The sequence below is a fragment of the Mastomys coucha genome, unplaced genomic scaffold, assembly GCF_008632895.1.
Source record: "Mastomys coucha isolate ucsf_1 unplaced genomic scaffold, UCSF_Mcou_1 pScaffold15, whole genome shotgun sequence".
In the NCBI taxonomy this organism is placed as follows: domain Eukaryota; kingdom Metazoa; phylum Chordata; class Mammalia; order Rodentia; family Muridae; genus Mastomys; species Mastomys coucha.
In genome coordinates, this window is record NW_022196897.1 from 78,752,800 (window position 1) to 78,772,288 (window position 19,489).

Sequence of the window (19,489 nt, forward strand, 5' to 3'; positions counted from 1 at the left end):
GCTCTGATCTGCAATTGCCAGCAGCACCTAGGTGGTCTGAGGCTGGGGCACCATGTTGAGTCTAGCTTCCAAGAGGTCAAGGGCTCACAGGCAGGCCTCTGTTGGATGATTTGCATGTGACAAGGCCCGCACAGGCTCTTGTGTTTAGACACGTTTTAAAGACATTTTAAAAAATTTTATCTAGTATGTGTATGCAGATATGCATGCTACAGTATGTGTGTGTGTGTGTGTGTGTGTGTGTGTGTGTGTGTGTGTGTGTGTGTGTGTAGGCGGGGTCAGAGGACATCTTGTAAGAGTTAGTTCTTTATTTCTACCATGTGGATTCTCAGGATTGATCTCAGATCACCAGGCTCAGCAGCAGTACCTTACCTGCTAAGCTACCTGCTGAGCTATCTAGCCAGCCCTCTGGTGTTTTGGATATTTGTTCACAGTGGGGTTGCTGCTTTGGGAGGTTGTAGAACCTTTGGAAGCATGGTCTGGTGAACAGAAGGGGTTTGATGACCATGATAGTTGCCTCTTGACCTTTGGGATGAACTCTTACCATATACTCTTCCACCATGAACTCCACCACACATTCCCCAACACGATGGACATGCACCCTGAAAACCATGAGCCAGAATAAATCCTTCCTCACTGACATTGCTTGTCAGGCCTTTGGTCATGGCAGGGAGAAAGTAATTAAAGTAGAAGATTGGTACTGAGGAGTAGAGCCTTTGCCCGGACAATCCCTGCAGTGTGGTTCATAGGCCCGTGTGTGACAGTTAGCATTAACTGTTAAGTAGATAGGATCTAGACTCACCTGGGAGATGGGCCTCTGGGCATGCCTGTGGGGGGTTGTTTTCATTATCTTAATTGATGTGGGAGATGCATCTTAATGTGGGTGGCACAGTTCCCCCTGCAGGGGATCTTGGATTGTCTAATGGTGGCTGAGCATTACCAAGCTTTCAGGATGCCATGTGACAAGTAGCTTCAAGCGCTTGTCTCCTGAACTCCCTCCCCATCATGATGGACTGTATCTTGAACTGGTATTTAAGACCAACTCTTTCTCCCTTAAGTTGCTTTTGTCAGGGGATTTTTCTCACAGAAGCAGACAAGAAAACTAAGACAGGCCTTTAGAGCTGGTTTACGGGGGGTTGGGGGAGGATGTGGAAGAGTTGGAGCTGTGCCTGAGGAAATCCAAGATTTTGTAAGCAGAGACTATGTGGCTGGGGAGCTAGAATGTTGATACTAGACTGTAGAATGCTGATACAGCAAAGATGGTACTCATGACCTTTCAGAGGGGAATGAGGACCTTGGGAACAGAAGGAAATGGGTCACCAGGTCTTTGAGAGTAGTAGTGTGACCCCCACTTCCAGTTCTGTTCTTTGTGTCCTGGCCTCCAAGAAATGTGCCTGGCTTTTCCACTACCATGGGCTATTCTCTCTAAGCCACAGTAAGCCTTTCTTTCTTTTTATCCTTCCTTCAGTTGCTTCTCTTGGGGTTTTGTCACAATCCACAGTCAGGGCTGTGGGTAAAGGTCCTTGGAGCTTGGTGCTTTGGTCCAAGTCAGGGCACCAGCAAACTGCCCAAAGCCTTGTTGCCTTTTGCAGGGTCTGGAGGCAGCTATTGTGGGTAGTACTATCCCTGGGCTGGTGGCCCCAGGATCTATGAGAAAGCAGACTGAGCAAGCCATGCTGAGCAAGCCACAGGGAACAAGCCAGTAAGCAGCATTCCTCTGTGCTTTCTGCATCAGATCCTGCCTCCAGGTTCCTGCCCTGTTTGAGTTCTTGTCTTGGACTCCTTTGATGATGGACTACAAAATGGAGGTGTAAGCCAAATAAACCCTTTCCTCTTCAACTTGTTTCTTGGTCACGGTGTTTCATCACAGCAATAGAAACTCTAATAGGACATATGTAGTGGTCCATCCTCATTGTCAACTTTGGGTGATTTAGAATCACCTAGGGGACACACCTCTGGGTGAGTCCATGAGGAGTTTCCAGAGAGGTTTAACAGTGGGGAAGATCCTGACCATGGCTATCTACCGGCAGGATGGCTCTCAGGTGCCCTCTGTGCCCTTGTTCTGGGGGGCTGGTGAGATGGCTAAGTGGTTAAAAGCACTGACTGCTCTTCTGAAGGTCCTGAGTTCAAATCCTATCAACTACATGGTGGCTCACAACTATCTGTAATGAGATCTGATGCCCTCTTCTGGTGTGTCTGAAGATTGCACAGTATAGTTACATATAATAATAAATAAATCTAAATAAAAAATAGGGTTATGGGACTTCAGAGGAACTCATTTTCCTGGCATGGAGACCTTCCATCTTCAACTAGTTGGCAGCTCTGCTCTCCTGTGTCCTGGGAACTTAGGTAGTGTGACAATGGTGGCCCTCCTGAAGACTCTGTAGACACTATGAGGAGATGTCGACCTTGTCCTAAAAGTCTATAAGCAGTCTTAGAAGTGTCCCTATTGCCTTCTCAATGATGGCATGGCCACAAGGAGTTTAAGATAAGTCCTGGTAAGGTCCAAGGGGCCCCAGGCCAGGCTGGAGAGGTGGAAAGGGCTCCTCATGCCATTGCAGCCAGAGTGTAGACATGTGCCGGGTGGGTGGGAGGCACATGGGTCACTAGCCCACCATAGCGTCCACTGGCTCCAAGCCTGTTTGGGAATATGGAAGCTGCAGCTCAGGAAAGACAATAGCATTGTCAAAACACACACAGCATACCAGTTGCAAAGCTGGAACTAGAATAGGTCTTTGAAAACACTGCAGGTGGAGTCTTGTCTTAGACCAGCAAAGAAAAGCACAAAGGACAGAGGTCTAGAGCTGAAAGGGGGGGGTGGGGTGAGCACTCTCTGAGGGCTCTGGACTTACACTAGAGGCCTCTATTATTTAGGACCACAGATATGGAAAGCCAGTCTCTGATCCCATCAGTCAGCTGTAATCAGGAATCACACCATGTCTCTTCAAAAACAATTCACATCTAAAAGGCCCTCCCTGCTCCCTGCCCCCTGTAGCTGATGCCTGTGTGACTCATTTAGAGATGTCCCAGCTGGAGCTGTCTGCTAAAGCACAAAGTCCTGGTACAAAGAGGGGGAGAGGACTCCCATGCTGGGTGTACTGGGCAGGAACTATGAGGCAGGCCTATGATGAAGGCTGGACTGAGTGTTCTCATTTAAATATCACACAACCAGTGTGAGGCTGGCATTATCTAATCCCCAAATTACAAGGGAGACAGCAGAGGCCCAGAGAATTAAACGCACTTGCTCCAAAACACACAACTGGTAGGCACCCAAGCTGGACTCACACACAAGGCTGTCTTATTCAGGACCTGGAAATTTCCACCACATCGAGGTGTCCCTGCAGAGGGAAAAGAATGGAGATCTGGGAAATTATCTCCGTTGGGAGAGGGCAGCAGGAAGAACGGAGAAAACCAGTTACTCTCTGGTACCTCTATGCTTTGAATTTCACTCCAAGCCAGACGGTAGTGGTGGTGTATGCCTTTAATCCTAGCACTTGGGAGGCAGAGGCAGGTAGATTTCTGAGTTCAAGGCCAGCCTGGTCTACAGAGTGAGTTCCAGGACAGCCAGGGCTACACAGAGAAACCCTGTTTTGAAAAAGCAAAAACCAAAAAAAAAAAAAAAATTTCACTCCAAACCCCACACCTAGCTGAACCCCACTTGGAGGATGCCGTGGTGCTCTTTTGGGTGAGCCCCTGGGGCTAAATGTCCAAATGGGGAAACTGAGGCTCAGATAGGCTTGAGAAACTCCTTAAGCCACTGTGATCAGACTGTAGCCTGGAGCTGTGTCCTGTCCCTGTCACCCCAGAACTCACTGTGGTTTGGATAGAATGTCAATGAGTCCCCTCCTTCTAGAACTCTGGGACAGGAATGGGGTCCCCTCCCCCATTGCAAGCTCTTGACTCACAACTTAATCTGACGGAGATGTTTAGTGTTGGGATAAGGTAGGGTTACCAAGGTAGAGCCCCTGTATGAGTGCTAGTGGCTTTATAAGAAGAGAGGGAGGGGCCAGAAGATGCACCTGAGAGCACCCTTTCTCCTCTTGTAGTCGCCTGTGCCATCTCAGGACTCTACCATCATTAAGGCCACTAAACATGGTGCCTTGACCTTGGGCCAGAACTCTGAGCCAAAATAAGCCTTTTTCTAATGTTCCCAGTCTGTGGCATTGTTATTTGAAGCAGAAAATGCTGTAATTTAGCGATTCTAGCATGTAGATAGAGTCTTGGGCCCAGCTGGTCCCACAGATAGCCAGTTCTTCTCCATTAGTGAGTGACAAGGGTCAGTGGAAATTTCCAGCAGTGTTGCTGTGCAATGAGGGTACATGCACATATATGGGCACACATCTGTCTTTTCCCAGTAGCTTTCCTTTCCTCTCCATCCTCACTGCCCCCATCCCAACCCTTCATCAACCTCCCCAGAGTAAGGTGGGGTGGAAGCAGGCAGGGGTATTCCAGGTATGCTTCTCTAAGCAGGTGGAGAAACAAAAAAACTGCCTTGCCTCCTAGCCGTGCACCCTACCCTCCCTCTCAAATAAGCTCCTTTCCCATGGATTGCCATGGAAGAGAAGAAGGGGAGAATTATTTCTGTTTTGCTCCTAGAAACTTTAAAATGCTATCACCATGGAAACTGCTCTGAGCAGCCATCGAGCCTGCTTTTGGGAGGGAGAGACAGGCCAGGGAAGGGAAGGGAGGAAGAGATGCTTACAGGTCTCTCAGCTATCTGAACTCCACTCCATCTTCCAGTTTAGGATGGCCAGCAATACCAGGATTCCCCACTTCGAGGTGACCTGGCAGATCTGGGGTCACTGGGATCTGCTTCTGCTTCATGATGAGCCCCTCCCCCAGCCTCACTGATTCTCTATGTGAGCAGCAGGCTCAGTATGAGTGGGAGAGGAGCACAAAACACAACTGGCCTTTCCTTCAGAGGAACTTTCTAGTTAGAGGAAGAGGAGGAGGGGAAGGAGGAGGAGGAGGAAGAGGAGGAGGAGGAAAAGGAGGAAGAGGAAGAGAAAGAGGAAGAAGAGGAGGAAGAGGAGGAATGAACACTTCTTCAGAACCCACTAGGAACATGTACCTTTAGCTACATTGCCTCTTTATATCTTTCCGCCCATCTTGTAAAAAGGAAGCACTCCCATTTTATAGAGGAAGAAATTGAGGCTGGGAAAGCCAGTGAATACCCTTCTCACGGACATGAACAATGAGAGCAGCTCTTACCTGGACCTAGAGATAGGAGAGATGGCATCTGGGAGGAAATGGTTAAACAAGAGGGGAAATCTCCTTGGAATGTAACTCCAATGTGCTTCTTTTCTCAGAGAGAGTGGAAAAGGAAATAGTATATTTTTCAACATGGGCTAGGTTATGCTACAGTAACAAACAAAAAGCCAGGGACTTGCTCAAGGATGCTCTACCAGTTGATGGAGGAGCTGTACCTGCAGAATTCAGTCTTCTGTGTGCCAAGCACCACAGGGGACACTTTGTAAACTCAGGATTCTCACAGCCTTGTTTCTATTCTCAGTTCACAGAGAAGGAAACTGAGGCACTGCGAGGCTACAGAATTCTCCCAAGGAACCACAATTAAGAGGTAAGAAAATGTTCTGGAACAGCATGCTTCTACAGTTCTACAGTGTGAGAACTGGCCTCAGGGTGCCCTGAGATTGAGTGGAGGGGTTAGATGGCATTGAATGTAATATATAGGGGGATTTGGGACAAGAGTTTGGGCCCTGATGGCAGCAAGACCATCAGGATGGATGCCAGTTATAAGGATCAGAAAGGAACACAAGACAGTCAGGACAAAAATGACTTCACAAAAAAGCCAGAATGCAGGTGGTTTGTCTAGAGCCAGCATTAAAGGTTTCTGGCATAGCCCTGGAGCCAACGAAGCTCCCATGGTACTGAAATGCTTTGTTCTATTAATAGTATATAGGGAAACTATTGCATAAACAGACCGAAGTTACTGACAGCCAACCATGGTGAGCACAACACAAGATGGCTACCATCAGGCTAAGCTGGATCCTGACACAAAGCTCAAGTAAGAGGTGAAGGGCAAGGCTGGGGTTTGAATACACAAGGGTCTGATGCTGAAACTGGTATTTCTTTTCCACCAGTGTAGACTGAGGCTGGCCCCTTCATCTTGAGGATTCAGAGTGAAAGAGAAAGAGGAAGGAAGCAGTGTATTAATCAACATGGGGTAGATTATACAGTATCAAATATCCCTGCATATCTGTGGTCAGTATTCTGACACCTGATTTTCATTCATGCTACATTGTATCAGCTAGTTACAAACCACTTGAAATGCCAAAAACAATAACCGTTTAGTACAATGTATTACAAGGGTGTCTGACCTTTCTACATTGTCATCAAGAAATGTATTGTGTGCATTTGCTGCTAAACTGTGACACATGTGGCCCAAGAGATGCCTGGATAATAGTTCTAACAGTTCTCTGGGTTAGCTGAGATGTGGCTGTGGACTGCTCCAGTTCAGAGGGGGTCTTGGTGGTTTAGTGTGGCCCTGTTCACAAGTCTGGCACTGTTAGTGGGATGGCTGGGACCCTTCCCCTTGTGGCTTTTCTTCCTTCTAGGAGGCTATTGGAGGCTTGCTCACAGTAGTATTATTGTTCTCAGCTGGGAAGAAAGACCGGATCCAGTATGCGCATCTCTGCTTCTTCCTTTTTTGTTATCATATTAACCAAAGCAAGGTGCACAGTAAAGAAGGGTCAGGGGCCACGGGAAGGGACTCTCTAGCTTCACAGTAGTAGGGGGCTGAGCATCGCCATAGCTATTCTCTAACCTTCCAATGTGTCTCCTCCATTCCAGCCCCTCTGGAAGGTCTAGCCCACATTCTCATTCTGGAGCAAGAGGGGCTGAGTGTGGCTTCATTTTATCACCGTGTTTGTGGCAGAGGCAAAAGAGGACATGCTGACTGCCACATGGGCTCTTAGAACCCCATCAAGGAGTGACACATGACTCTGGGCTTGTATTAGCTAGAGCAGTTCATAAGGCCACATTCAGTTTTGTAGAGTTGAGGAAGTAAGATCACACACATCTGGTGAACAGAGCTAATGACTAGGCAGGTAACTTGGACCAAAGTGTGAGCATCATGGTGTGTTTCCGGGGAGGAGGATAATCTCTTGGTTACTAGAGTAAAACAACCAAAGAGCCTATCCAAGGTCACTCACTGGACAAAAGGCAAAGTCAGGCCTGGGACCTAGGGAGTATGACCTCAAGATGGCAAGCTGTCCACTGTCCCCAACCTTTCCAGAGAGCATAGAAAGTATGCTGGTGTGTGTGTGTGTGTGTGTGTGTGTGAGACTTGTTCACATAGCCATTTTCCCCTTTGATACTGGTTATTTAAATGCCTCCAGGTATGAAAATATGGCTGAACCAACTCCCTGCCCTCAGAGAGCTGTGCTTTGGAGTATCCCTCTCTGACCCAAAGATCGAGGGATTTTTAAACCTTTGCTTGCAGAAAATGGGGAGCTTGGAAATGGATGAGACTCACAGGGTTCTTCAAGGATCAAAGAAGCTGGAAGTTGCCATCCCGGCCCCCTGGTTTTTTTAGAAAGCCTAGTGGTCCTGTTAGCTTCTTAGGTGCCACACGAGTGCTCAGTGTGGAGCAGTGAATGAGAAGTACCCTTGCTCTGGAGGAGAAGCATCTCTTGGCTGCTCCTGCTCCAGGGAGCTAGGGCCCCAACCATGAGGTCAAGGACTCCAGGAGCTACACAGAGGAGCTTCTACATATAGAAGCATTTGAGGGGAGGCCACGATCATTCTAAGTCACCCATGGCTCTTATGGCACCCAGTTGTGTCACCCCAAATGGACACTAGAATCCATAGGTGACATGAAGAACAGCAAAGGCCATTTGCTCTGATATCACCACTTTTCAGAGACCCAAGCTCGGCCACTACATACCTGTCACACAGTCCCAGCTTCTCTGGGCTACCTTCAAGGGACAAGAATCTCACTAGCTTCAGTAAGTGTCTGCCCCAAACCCTTTCTTATTATTTAGCTCATGAAACTCATATATCACCAACCACATGGGGCCAGCATATGCTGGGCTGCTGTGTTCTAGGTGCATGAAACCCTGCTGTGGCCTTGGGCTGCTGGGCAGGAAGGCAATGCTGTATGAACAGATGGACAAGACTCGGCCTGTCAGTCAGAGAGATGCTGGGCCTGCCCTTGCACTGGCTTCCAGCAAGTACAACTATTTATAAAAGATGAAGTGTGCCAGCCTGGGACATCTGCTCCCTCTGCTGGGGTGGTCTGTGCTCACCAAAGAGCCCCAGCTTAAAGTCCCGGAGCCTCATCAGCCCCATCTCTGCTCCACCTAATCCCCAAATGGACCATCTTGCAGGGATGGTGGAGGATGCTGCTTTCTTCTTCAGATCCAGCTTCTAGGGTGTTTCTAGGGTGATTTGAATCCTTGCTGCCCCTCAGAACTGTATTGGCTTCATCCTATCTCATTCTGAGCTGCTCTCTGGCATTGGCACCTACATCTCCTCTGAGCAGCACTCCCCTGGTAGTAATGACTAGGATCCATCAGAATGGGTCCATGCACCCAGAGGCATAGCACATAGGCTTGGAGCTGGCTATGGAACATTCTGGAACAGATGCAGAGACAGGGTTTACCATCCTGCCCCAGGGGGTTTCTGAGCTAGTCTGTTCTCACTTAGCAAATGGATAGGAAAGAAATTTTCTCTTCAAGGTGGTGAAAATATTCCCTGTCATCCAGGGTGAGCGTTTCACTGTTAAGTGAGTGACTGAGCTCTGAGTCTGGGCTAAACTGGATTAAATTGAATGATATGTCCGAAGACCTGGGCTCTCCATTTGCACTGCAAAGTGTCAGGAGTTGGGGCACTGATGTCCTGTCTAAGCCTTTCTCGTGACGATGACACCTGTGGGTCTCTCTCAGGGGCTGCTGAGAGGTCTGGGTGGATCAGTAACTAGGGAATTGTCCTGTGCTCTGAATTTCACGCAAATAGCATCCAGGCCTGAGTGACCAGGTCAGTGACGCTCTTGTGGAAAAGGAGAGAGGTCCAAGAACAGATCTAGAAAGATGAAGTAGAGGCCAGGGGATGGCTCAGTGGGACTGAACAACCTGAGTTCAGTCCCTGGGACCTGCATGGTAGAAGGAGAGAACTGACGGCTGTGGGTTGTCCTCTGAGCTCCATATGTGGGCCATGGCACTCCCACCTCCCTCAGTGAGAGAGATGTCAAGCTGAATTGGCTCTGTGCTTACAAGCTTGATTCTGCTTCCCACTTTCAGTGGCCTTCCCAGCATGGAGCACACTGCTCTTGTGTGTGTGTGTGTGTGTGTGTGTGTGTGTGTGTGTGTGTTTTCTTCTCTGTAAAATGGGAACTGAATAGCATTGCATTCAGAAAGCATATTGAGGAAGTCAGGTTTTCTGGGGATGCCATGTGAGGTCAACTAAGATCACAGGATACACTCACAGCCACCTGCTGGAGTGGACCTAAGACAGTCCGCCAAGCAAGCGTACCATGTTCTCTGTGTGTAGACCGGAGGTCAGCATCTGGCATTTTTCTTGATTACTCTCTACCTTATTGTCTCTGAAGCAGACTCTCCAGTGCTCCTGGCGCTCATCATCAACTGACTCTTCAACCTGGAAATGTGGTCTTATTTGAAAAAGGAGTCTTGCACACACTGCCTAGGATGTCACAATGAAGTCCTGCATGAGAGGTGGGCCTTAAGTCCAACCACTGATGCCTCTGCCTCTAGAAGATACAAGAAATACAAGTCTGAGAAACACAATCTCTTAGGAAAATATCACTCAAAGGCTGATACGGAGGTAACCATAAGTCAAGGATGCCTGGAGCCACCAGCAGCCCAGTTGGCAGCCACGACCATCCTCTCTGAGGCGTAGAAGCTTCAGAGACTGTAGCCTGCTCACATTGTAATTTTGTATCTCTGGCCTCCAGAAATGTGGTTCTGACTACCCCACTCCCCTCTCCCAATAGTACTTGTAGGACACTGGAAACTGCCAGAATAAGTTGGGGCAGGTGTCAACCTGCCAGATCTCCACAGAGCCCTGAGGATGGTTGAGGAGGCCTAGGAGCTCCAGAGCCTGAGACAGCCTGCTGGGAGACTCAGGGGCTCTGGGGCTGGTGTGGCTATAGTCAGGAGAAGAGGGGGCCCACACCTGTCAATGTCCCTAAATGCTATTGCAGGCTCTTACACTTCTGTGCCTCACGTCCCCTGAGGAGGTGAATTACCTGTGCCCATTTCAGTCATCTTGCGTGGATCTTAGGCAGGCAGGTTTATCTCTCTTGGAGCCATATTTCCTACTAAGAACAAGCCTGGAAGCAGGAGTTGAATCTAAGGGAGGCTTCCCTCCTCTCCTCTCAGCCTGCTGCGGTTCCGGATTAGACTGAGTGGAGTGTTCTTGGCAAGAAAAAGATGGACTCCTGGGCTCTCAGGAGAACTGTGCCCACAGACACACAGGAGAGAGCTTGGTTGAAAATAGACATAATCCTATAGGGGAGGGTGGGACGGATACAGGCCTCCCCAATGTGGCGGGCAGTGGCATTGGAAGGGGCTGGAGAGGGTCAGCTGGTAGAGTTATGACCTGGTCACCTGGTTTTCTTTCTTATCTCTGGGCAGGGAGAAGAACTATATCTCTCATGGTAGGTTTGTGCCAGGACAGGAGATTCTGTGCTGTTATCTCAATGGACCCAAGGCAGGGATGGAACATTTGAAGTTGGGTCTCAGAGAGAGCAGTGTGACAAGACAGGTAGGACTCAGTGTAGCACATGCTTCTAGAGAAGGAAGACTCTCAGAGAGGGAGAGGGAGTTCCAGTTCTGCATGATGACAGGCAAGGTGGGGGCGGAGATGTGTGTGGGGTGCAGCAGTGTTGGGGGGACCAGCTCCTGGCACTTCCTGCATCCTCAGCAGAGTCTTGAGAAGTAGGGATTGCTAGGTCCATTTTAAAGCCGTGTTCCAAGGGCAGTATAAGAGTTGGACAAGCTGCCTGGCCACGTGAAGTCACGTTGGGAGGATCTCAGGAGTTAGGCAGTGCTGTCTGGACTTGAGGGAAAAGGTAATGGAGAGCTATGGTAGGCACTTGAACAGGAGCTTGGCACAATGAAGGGCATGCCAACAGACACCTGGGCTGTGGAGGGAAGACTAGTAATAATTACAGGAAAATGTCACCACACCTGGCTTGTGTGGTGCTGGGAATCCAACCCAGGGCATTCTGAATGTTAGGCAAGTACTCTATAGCTGAGCTGCAGCCCAGTCCCAATTCTCTCCTTTTTATTCAGTTTAAGGACCCAGTCTATGGGCTGCTAATGCCTACATTTAGGGTGGATTTTCCCTCTTTAGTTAAAGCTTTCTGGAAAAGCCCTCATAGACATCCTCAGAGGCTTGTTTTCATGGTGAATCTAAATCTGTCATGTTGACAATGAAGATTAACCACTGTGGTCACCAGCACCAGGCCAGGAAGACTCTGGTGCACAGCTTGACTGCCACCCTGCTGTGCAATCCTGGGCAAAACGCTGTACCTCTCTGATCTCTGTTTCCTCATCTTTAATTATGTACAACAAACATCTCAAAGACCCCAGCTGGCTACAATACAATCGTCACCCCTGCTCAGGGTGATGGCATGCACATCTCAGCCCCTTCAGGCCTCTTCTGGAGAAGGGTGTGGCTCTCTGCCAAAAGTCTGGCAGCCAGCTGCACTTGCAACCTTTCCCAGGGATGATGCTGGTCTTTCTGCAAATGTCAGGTGTGTTTGGGGGTAGGGGGCACTCGCTGGTGGTGCTGTGGAGAGGCAGAGACTACCGCTAGCCATGGGTGGGGGACTGAAGGCCTCAAGGCCCTGGCCGTGGTGGTGAAGCTGCTGTTGGGGCAGGCTGTGAAGGGTAGCTAGCTTTTCTATTCTGGTGCTGAAGGGGAAGGCCGTTTCTGCCCCAGATGCATGAAACGCCAGGCCTCATTACTTCCAGGAATTCCGTCCATGTTCTTGCTCTCAATTCAATTAAAACAATCTGAGGTAATTAATTGAATTTGTTATTTGATTAATAAAGATAGAAATTTGGCTAAGCTGCCGTGAAGGAGGAAGCCATGTTGAGACCTGAGGACAGAGCGTCCTGGAAGCCTCATTCTGGTTCGGCCTCCCTCTTTGGCCCGCTTCTCCTCGTTCCTCTTGTGTACCCACTGCGTCATCTCTGAGTCCCCGGTCACTCCAGCTAGGACCAGGAGACAGAGCCTCAAAGTCAGCGATGGGAACTAGAAGGAGTGAGGTGGCGGCTAAGGACCAATGATCTGTGGAGGTGGAAGGTGGGAACCAGTGAGGAGCCTCCATACACCTGCAAGGGTATATGCTGAGGGCAGAGGCTGGAGCAGGCCTGAAGAGTATGTGTACAGGAAGGTTTAGGCCAAGTGCAGGGCAGAGAGGAGTGGGAGGGGTGAGCCAAGAGAACCACTCAAGAGTGGTTCTGTCCGTCTACAGAGGACTGGGCACAGGTGGAAGCTGCCAGCACTGGCTATGGATCATACAAGGGAGAAAGGTCCAGGCTAGACCCTAATGTGGAGAGTCACTGTCTATCAAGAGTTAAAACTCTGAGGGCCTCCTAAAAGGGCCCAAACCTAGCAACTCCACATGATTCGGATCTGTGAATTTGATTGAAGGCCATAGAACTAAACACCCATAAATAGATTCAGAAGGCAAATGAAAAGTAGGGGAGAGACTTGAAGCTCACATCACATATGAAGGTTGAATTCCTTTAACATGTAAAGAGCCCCTCTGAGTCAATAAGGAAAAACTCCCACATAAGAAAGTTGGGGAAAGGTTGGAAGGGAACAGTGTATAGGAATGAGACCATGAATGGTATTTATTTATTAGTGTATTTGCTTAGTTAGTTTTATGGGAGAGGGTCTCACGTAGCCCAGGATGGCCTTGAATATCTTATTCTCCTGCCTCCACCTCTGAGTGCTGGGATTATAGACATGTACCATCTCACCCAAGCTACAAATGGATTTTAAACATACGCAAAGTTGTTCATTCTCTTTCTATAATGAGGGAATGCAAATTAAAAGTGGGCAGAGATTCCATTTTTATACTTAAGATTGAGCTGGGTGTTGTGTGACACTATTCCTGAGGAGATGTGAGCAAACGTCTACTCACCCCACAGAGAGAACCGGGGACAGACCTAAGTAAGGAAACTACCAGAGTCCAATGCAGTGAACCAGTGGAAGCCTAGATTATGGGTTACTCACAGAGGCAGCTGCACTACAGAAAGCTCAGCCCAGCATGGGTGATGACTTAGTGAAAGCTGGAAGCCTGGATCTTTCTACACACTTTGTGGGCAGCTCCACAGGCCAGAGTCTCCTCTCCTCAAGAGTTCTTACACCTCGGGGGGAAAGAGGAGCCTGGGAATCTAGTAAGCTTCAGAGACTTCCCAGGGCTTGAGGTGTCTGCTTCTTGGGTCTTAAAGAACTTTGCTTAAGAACTTCCTAGGTCTCTACCAGGCAGTGGTGGTGCACACCTTTAATCCCAGCAGTTGGGAGACAGAGGCAGGAGGATTTCTGAGTTCGAGGCCAGCCTGGTCTACAGAGAGAGTTCCAGAACAGCCAGGGCTATACAAAGAAACCCTGTCTGGGACGGGGGAGAACTTCTAGGGGTTAAGGCGCCTATCTGAGGGATACAATGTTTCAATTCAGAGGAAATTGCTACACAGCACTCCACCCCTTCCTCCAGCTCTTCCTATCTTTCTGCCTCCTATCCAGGCTGTTCTCGGAGCTTTGGTGGAAGTGATAGAGATGTGTAAGCCTTGGGGCTACTCTGTCACAGAAACGGATGTTTTCAGGAGTGCCACTAGCGGTTATGAGTGTCTGCAACTTACCATCATTTGTAAAGGAAACGTCCTTTTATGACCAATTGTAGCTGACAATAGTGCTCTTTGGCTGGTCATAAGCACAAATGCTTAAAGAGCGGTTTGACGTGCACATCCTGTCCATTTGACAAAATAGCTGTTGTCTCCCTTCCCAGCCACAGGTTTTTGTCCAGGTTCACAGAATTCTGAAGTGAATTCCCTTCTGTGGAAGAAGCTTTAAAGCCAATCAGAAAGTTGTTGGTTGTACCCAATGCAGTCTGCGCTGTTAGTAGACCTGGAGACACATCTTTATTGACATTTAGATGGTGGTTGCATGCAGCATATTCAACCAAGTAGTACTGTTGGCGAAACTCTTCCCTGGCAACCTATGATGCACCTTTCCACATTATGAAAGCAGGGAGTGAGTTTCCGGTTTAGTCTCAGCCTGATTTCTCTATGTCATGTAACCAGCTTATGTATCCTTTTCAGCCACGTGGGGCTAATCTAGTTCTGGCACACAACCAACAGAAGTAGCAGTGACCTTATCATTTGGGAGGTTTTGGGAGATTTCCTGGCCAAGAGCTCATGCGGAGACTACCCACCCTTGGCATTGTAAGTTTTACTTAACCATCTTATGGCTTTGGGTTCTTGTCTTTCTCAAAAATGTTTATTGTTGACTTTACTTTTCCTCCTAGATGTTTTTGTAATCTGTAAGAAACTCTGAAACTGAAGTGTTGGCTCAGTGGCTAAGAGCGCTTGTTCTTGCAGAGAACCTGGGTTTAATTCCCAGCACCCACATGGGGGTTCACCACTTCTTGGACACCAGGTACACATGCGGTGCACAGACACATATGAAGGCAAATGATAAAATCTATCTAATTTTAGTATATGTGCTGTCGAAGCAAGCACCATAAAATCAATCTAAAAAAAAAAAAGTAAGACACACAAGCATTCGAATTATGTAACAAGGCCTTTTTACAGAGTGCAGGATCTGGGAAGGCCTACCTTTGTCTATTTCAAGTAAGTGCAGTTGACCTTGAGGGGATAAGGGGATACTGAAAAAGAAACATTTGCAAGGCCCAGTATGGTGTGAAAGGGTCTCATCACTTTTATCAATTTTTTTAGTCAAAAGATCAGTGTTGGGTACGGTGATATGGACAGGAGACACTGCCCCATTTGGCCTTCTGTGATCCATACACGTGTCCCCACCACAGACAGCCTTAGCAGGGCTGGCTTGTGTTGCTTAGTCTGGCTTTGGTCCAAGAGCTTCATTGTAGCCCGCTGTGCCTGCTGTTAGAGCAGCCTCCTCATTCTGACAGGCTCCAGCGCAGCTCTGTGGCCCTTAACTTTCTGTCAGCCACATCTGACTGCTGAAAGAGCCCCCACCTTTACCCCCACCCCAAACTGAGTGAGCGGCTTCCTCTTTCAGCACACCTACAGCCTACTCTGGCGTGGTTACCCATCCCTAGAACAGGTTTAATTTTTTTTTCCTGATAACCTTTTGAACCTTTTAGGAGTTGATTCACATAGCAATTGGCTTTCTGTTGAATTTTTTCCCCTAGAAACTCCAGCTTGACACGAATCTCACCACATTTGCCTCTAAGTGCTCTGCACAGCCCTGCTTATTTTTCTTTCACACTCTATTGGTTACATCAATTCTAAACAGAGGGTCATTAAGACGGGAAATAAGCAATTTACAGATCTCAGGAAGTCCCTGAGGCTTACCAAATCCACAGGGTCATTTACTCCCCAAGATTATATAAAAATAAAAACTCCTGAGGGGAGACCCTCCCAGCTGTTGAACTCATGGCAGAACCCTCCTGCTGATGAACAGGGACTCAAAGGATGTACTGAGTGAGACCTGAGCACAGAGGGGTGAGCAGGTGAGGAGTTAGGACAAAGAAAAGGCAGATATGTGGCTATAATCCTAAAACTAGGAAGGCAGAGAGAGACAGGAGGATTGCCTTGAGCATTCTGAACTAGTCGCATGCACATTAGGGAGCCTGGGACAGGAAGACCCTGGAGAGAGAAAGACTAAGTGTTTTGTGATTAAAACCTGGTACAGAGGGCCAGGTGTAAAGAAAGCTGGGATTAAAGGCACACACCTTTAATCATAGTACTGAGGAAGCAGAGGCAGGTAGATCTTTGTGAGTTTGTAGCCAGCCTGGTCTATGTAGTGAGTTCCAGGCCAGACAGGGCTATAAAGTGTGAATCTTATTTTAAAGACGACCAACTAACAAACAAAAATCATACATGAAAGAGCTAAGTTAAAGCATAACAAAGTGACGTATCTACCTTGGAACTTCTCAGCACCTTTACTTGTTAGAGAAAATTGTATTTCTTTTTATATTTCTACCCTGAGATGGGCCCTGAACCCTAGGCAGTGATGACTGTGAGCTTCTGATTCTGCCCACACCTCCTCAGTGCTGGGGTCCACACATGCCCTGTGAAGTGCTGGGGATGGAGCCCAGGGTCTCATGTATGCAGGGCCTCATGCATGTTAACTAGCACAAAAATGATCAAAACCATGGTTCTAAGAACAGATGCTGTATCCCCCAAACTCCAGCTCATGGCATCACATTTTCATGGAGGGCCTTGAAGGATTGGTGTGCCTCAGAACATCCTTGGAGAAAATCAAATCTGTCAATAGTATCTAAAGTTATCTCCTCCTCCTCCACCTCCTCCTCCTCTTCCTCCTCTTCTTCCTCCTCCTCCTCCTCCTCTTCCTCCTCCTCCTCCTCCTCCTCCTCCTCTCTGTCTCTAAGCAAATCTGGCTTGTGAGATGTCAACAAGGCAGTAAGTCACAGGCAAGCACTTGACCTGCTGTTCTAGATACCGGGAAGCCTCTCAGCTGGGCAGTGTCACTAGCAACTCATACTTTAGCTAACACCAATGCACTCTGAGAGAGGCTCCTGGGTCTAGTCTTCCCTGCATGGGCCAGGGCCTTCTCTTCCCTGCCTAGGGTCACTATTCTTGGTCCTGAATCTGGGCCTTTGTTCAGGTGGGGGTGTCCAGCCTTCCTCCTCCATGGCTACCTTTTTTCAGGGAACCTTTCCTGACCATCTTAACCCTGTTTCTAAACTGGGATGCTTCCTAAAAGACAGAAGGCAAGTAGCTCCAAGTGCTCATTCCAAATGATTGTGAAGTCAAGCTCCTATGACCCTGGAAGCCATAACTAGGCACCCAAAGGGGGCACTCACTCACCAAGAACTCTGGTGGAAGCCAATCTCTCAGGAGGAATGGCTCTGGCTTGCAGCTTTCTCTAAGAATCCCTCTAACCCTTATACTCTGCACACCCAGGACGCTCAATCTGAGCTCCTTGCTAGTTTCAGTTTCCTCTTTTACTGTTCATTACAAAAGCTGGACATGATGGCACACACCTGTAACTCTCAAGGTCATCCTTGGCTACATAGTAGAGTTCAAGGCCAACCTGGGCAAACTAATAAGTATTTAATACCACCATCCCTCAAGGGACAGTTTGCATTTCCAGTCAGTTATACAAGGCCTTTCTTCATTTGTTGTTGAGACAAGGTCACTCACTGTATAGACCTTGAGCTCCTGATCCTTCTGCCTCTGCCTCCCAAGTGCCAGGATCACAGGGAAGCCCCTCCTGACCCTTTGGAGCTGTTGAAGGAAATGAGCTCATTTACTTTTAGGAAACAGTGCCTAGCCCGAGTTAGGGCTCCAAGCTGTACAAGCTTCGGTGATTGGCTTACCTTCCCTGGACCTCAGTTCTCTCAGCTACAACACACTAAACAAAAGATGGCAACAGATGCTATCTGTTGTGTGTACATACCTCTTGGGACTGTGATAATTAGATGAGATAGTGTGATAGGAGCTTCGTGATTTGGGAGTCGCTCTGAGCCTCAGCTGTTACTATCATTGCGTTACAAAGTGATTAGTCCGTCTGTGAGGGAAAGAGAACAAGCAGCCACCCCTCAGCTCGGGACGTCTAAGGCCCACAGGGATTAGCACCTGATGGTTACTCCAGGCTGAGGTCTTTTATATGAAACACAGGAGACTAGACACACATCTCCTTTTAGATTTTGGAATGTTTGCCTATACATAATGAATACTTATCTTAAGACTCAAGTCTAACCCTGAAATCCATGGTTTCTTCCTATATGCCTCATGAGCAGTCTGGATAGAATTATAGACGAGTTTTAAAGGACTTGGGCACAAGATGGAGTTTCATGGTTCCGTTTTTGGTCTTTGTGACAAAGAACTTGACAAAAGCAACTTAAGGAGTGGGGTTCACCTTGGCTCACAGCGGGAGGGCGCGGTCTAACAATGTAGGGAAGGCGTGGCCGCAGGAGCACCAGGAGGCAGCAGTCACTTTGGGTCCACAGTCAGGAAGCAGAGATAGATTCTGGTGCTCAGTTTGCTTTCTCCTTCCTCTTCAGTCCAGTCCGTTAGACGGTGCGGCCCACACCCCATCTTGACTAACCACTCTAGACAGTCCCTCAGAGTCACGTCCTTAGGCTTGTCCCCTCAGGGAGTCTAGATTCTGTCAAGTCCACAGTTAATAGTAACTGTAGCACAGGCTGTGGAACTTTCCATGTCAGGTATGATGTTAGGGCTCAGGACAGTTTGGGATCTGAGGATGAGAGATGAGGGCTTGAGTTCCCTGATCATTTACCATGTGCCAAGGGCCCTGCCCAAGACATGATGTGCTATTAGCTGCCAGAGATACCCTTCCAATCAGCCAGGCATACCACCTCCGAGTCAAACCCATGCTACAACTGAGTAAACTAAGGTTCAGAGAACCTGGATTGCATTCCAAGGTCACAAGGCTCCAAGGACATTCTGGACTCCACACCCTCCCTTATCTTTGCCTCTGACCTGTCTGTGTTTCCTCTTCTTCCACCCCTACCCACTCCACACTGAAGGGAACTCTCTCTCCTTAGGTAGACATCACTTCCAGGTTCATCTCGCCTCCTGTGGCTGTGCTGTGTGGTGTTAACTGACAAGGAGATGGCTTGAGAAAGAAGCAAGTTCATTATCTGGCAGAAGGCTTAGCACTTCCTGAGGCTCCACAGCGTCCTCCGATGTCGCTAGCTGGCCTCTAATTGCTGCCCCTGACACCTTTCTTTCAAAATTGAAAACCGAGCCCGTACACAGGGCAGGAAACACTGAATGATCCCAGGACCCAGTGACCTGGCAGGTGATGCAGAGGGCCTGGGCCTGTGAGTGGCCTGGGAGAGCCCTGCCTCCTCCACCTCGGGCCACCCTCAAACATCACCCACCAGTCCTTCTTAATCATGATGATCCTGACCACGAAGGTCTCCTCATCCTTACCACTCCAGGTTACAGGGGTCCCTGGCAGGAAGCTGCCCTGATCCCGAAATGCCATCCTGGCCCCCGTGGATGCCCAGAGTCCAATTAGAGCCCCTCATTAGAGCCAAAGAAAGATGTGACTTGAGGAGATGAAGAGGGACGAACTTCTAATTAGACACGCAGCCACCCACCCCTGTCCTTTCTAGATAAATGCGAAGGATCGAGAGGAGAAGTAATTAAAACTCAAACGTGGCTCCTCCTTCTCCCAACTCCTGGGTCTGATTGATTCTTGCCAGCCTTTGAGAAGGAGGCAGTTTGGAGGAAGGTCGGCAGACCTGATGGTCAACCCACTCCCACCCCTGTTCCAATGGGCTGGGAGCTCCTTAGGA

General features: G+C 48.5%; 1 long non-coding RNA gene across 1 annotated transcript; it reads left to right on the forward strand.

The window, feature by feature from the left end:
* The first annotated feature begins 3,852 nt into the window (after window positions 1–3,852).
* LOC116092242 lies at window positions 3,853–9,617 on the forward strand. The gene is made up of 3 exons (XR_004119170.1): window positions 3,853–3,939; window positions 5,510–5,575; window positions 9,566–9,617. It is a non-coding gene; the product is annotated as an uncharacterized LOC116092242 (long non-coding RNA).
* Window positions 9,618–19,489: the final 9,872 nt, after the last annotated feature.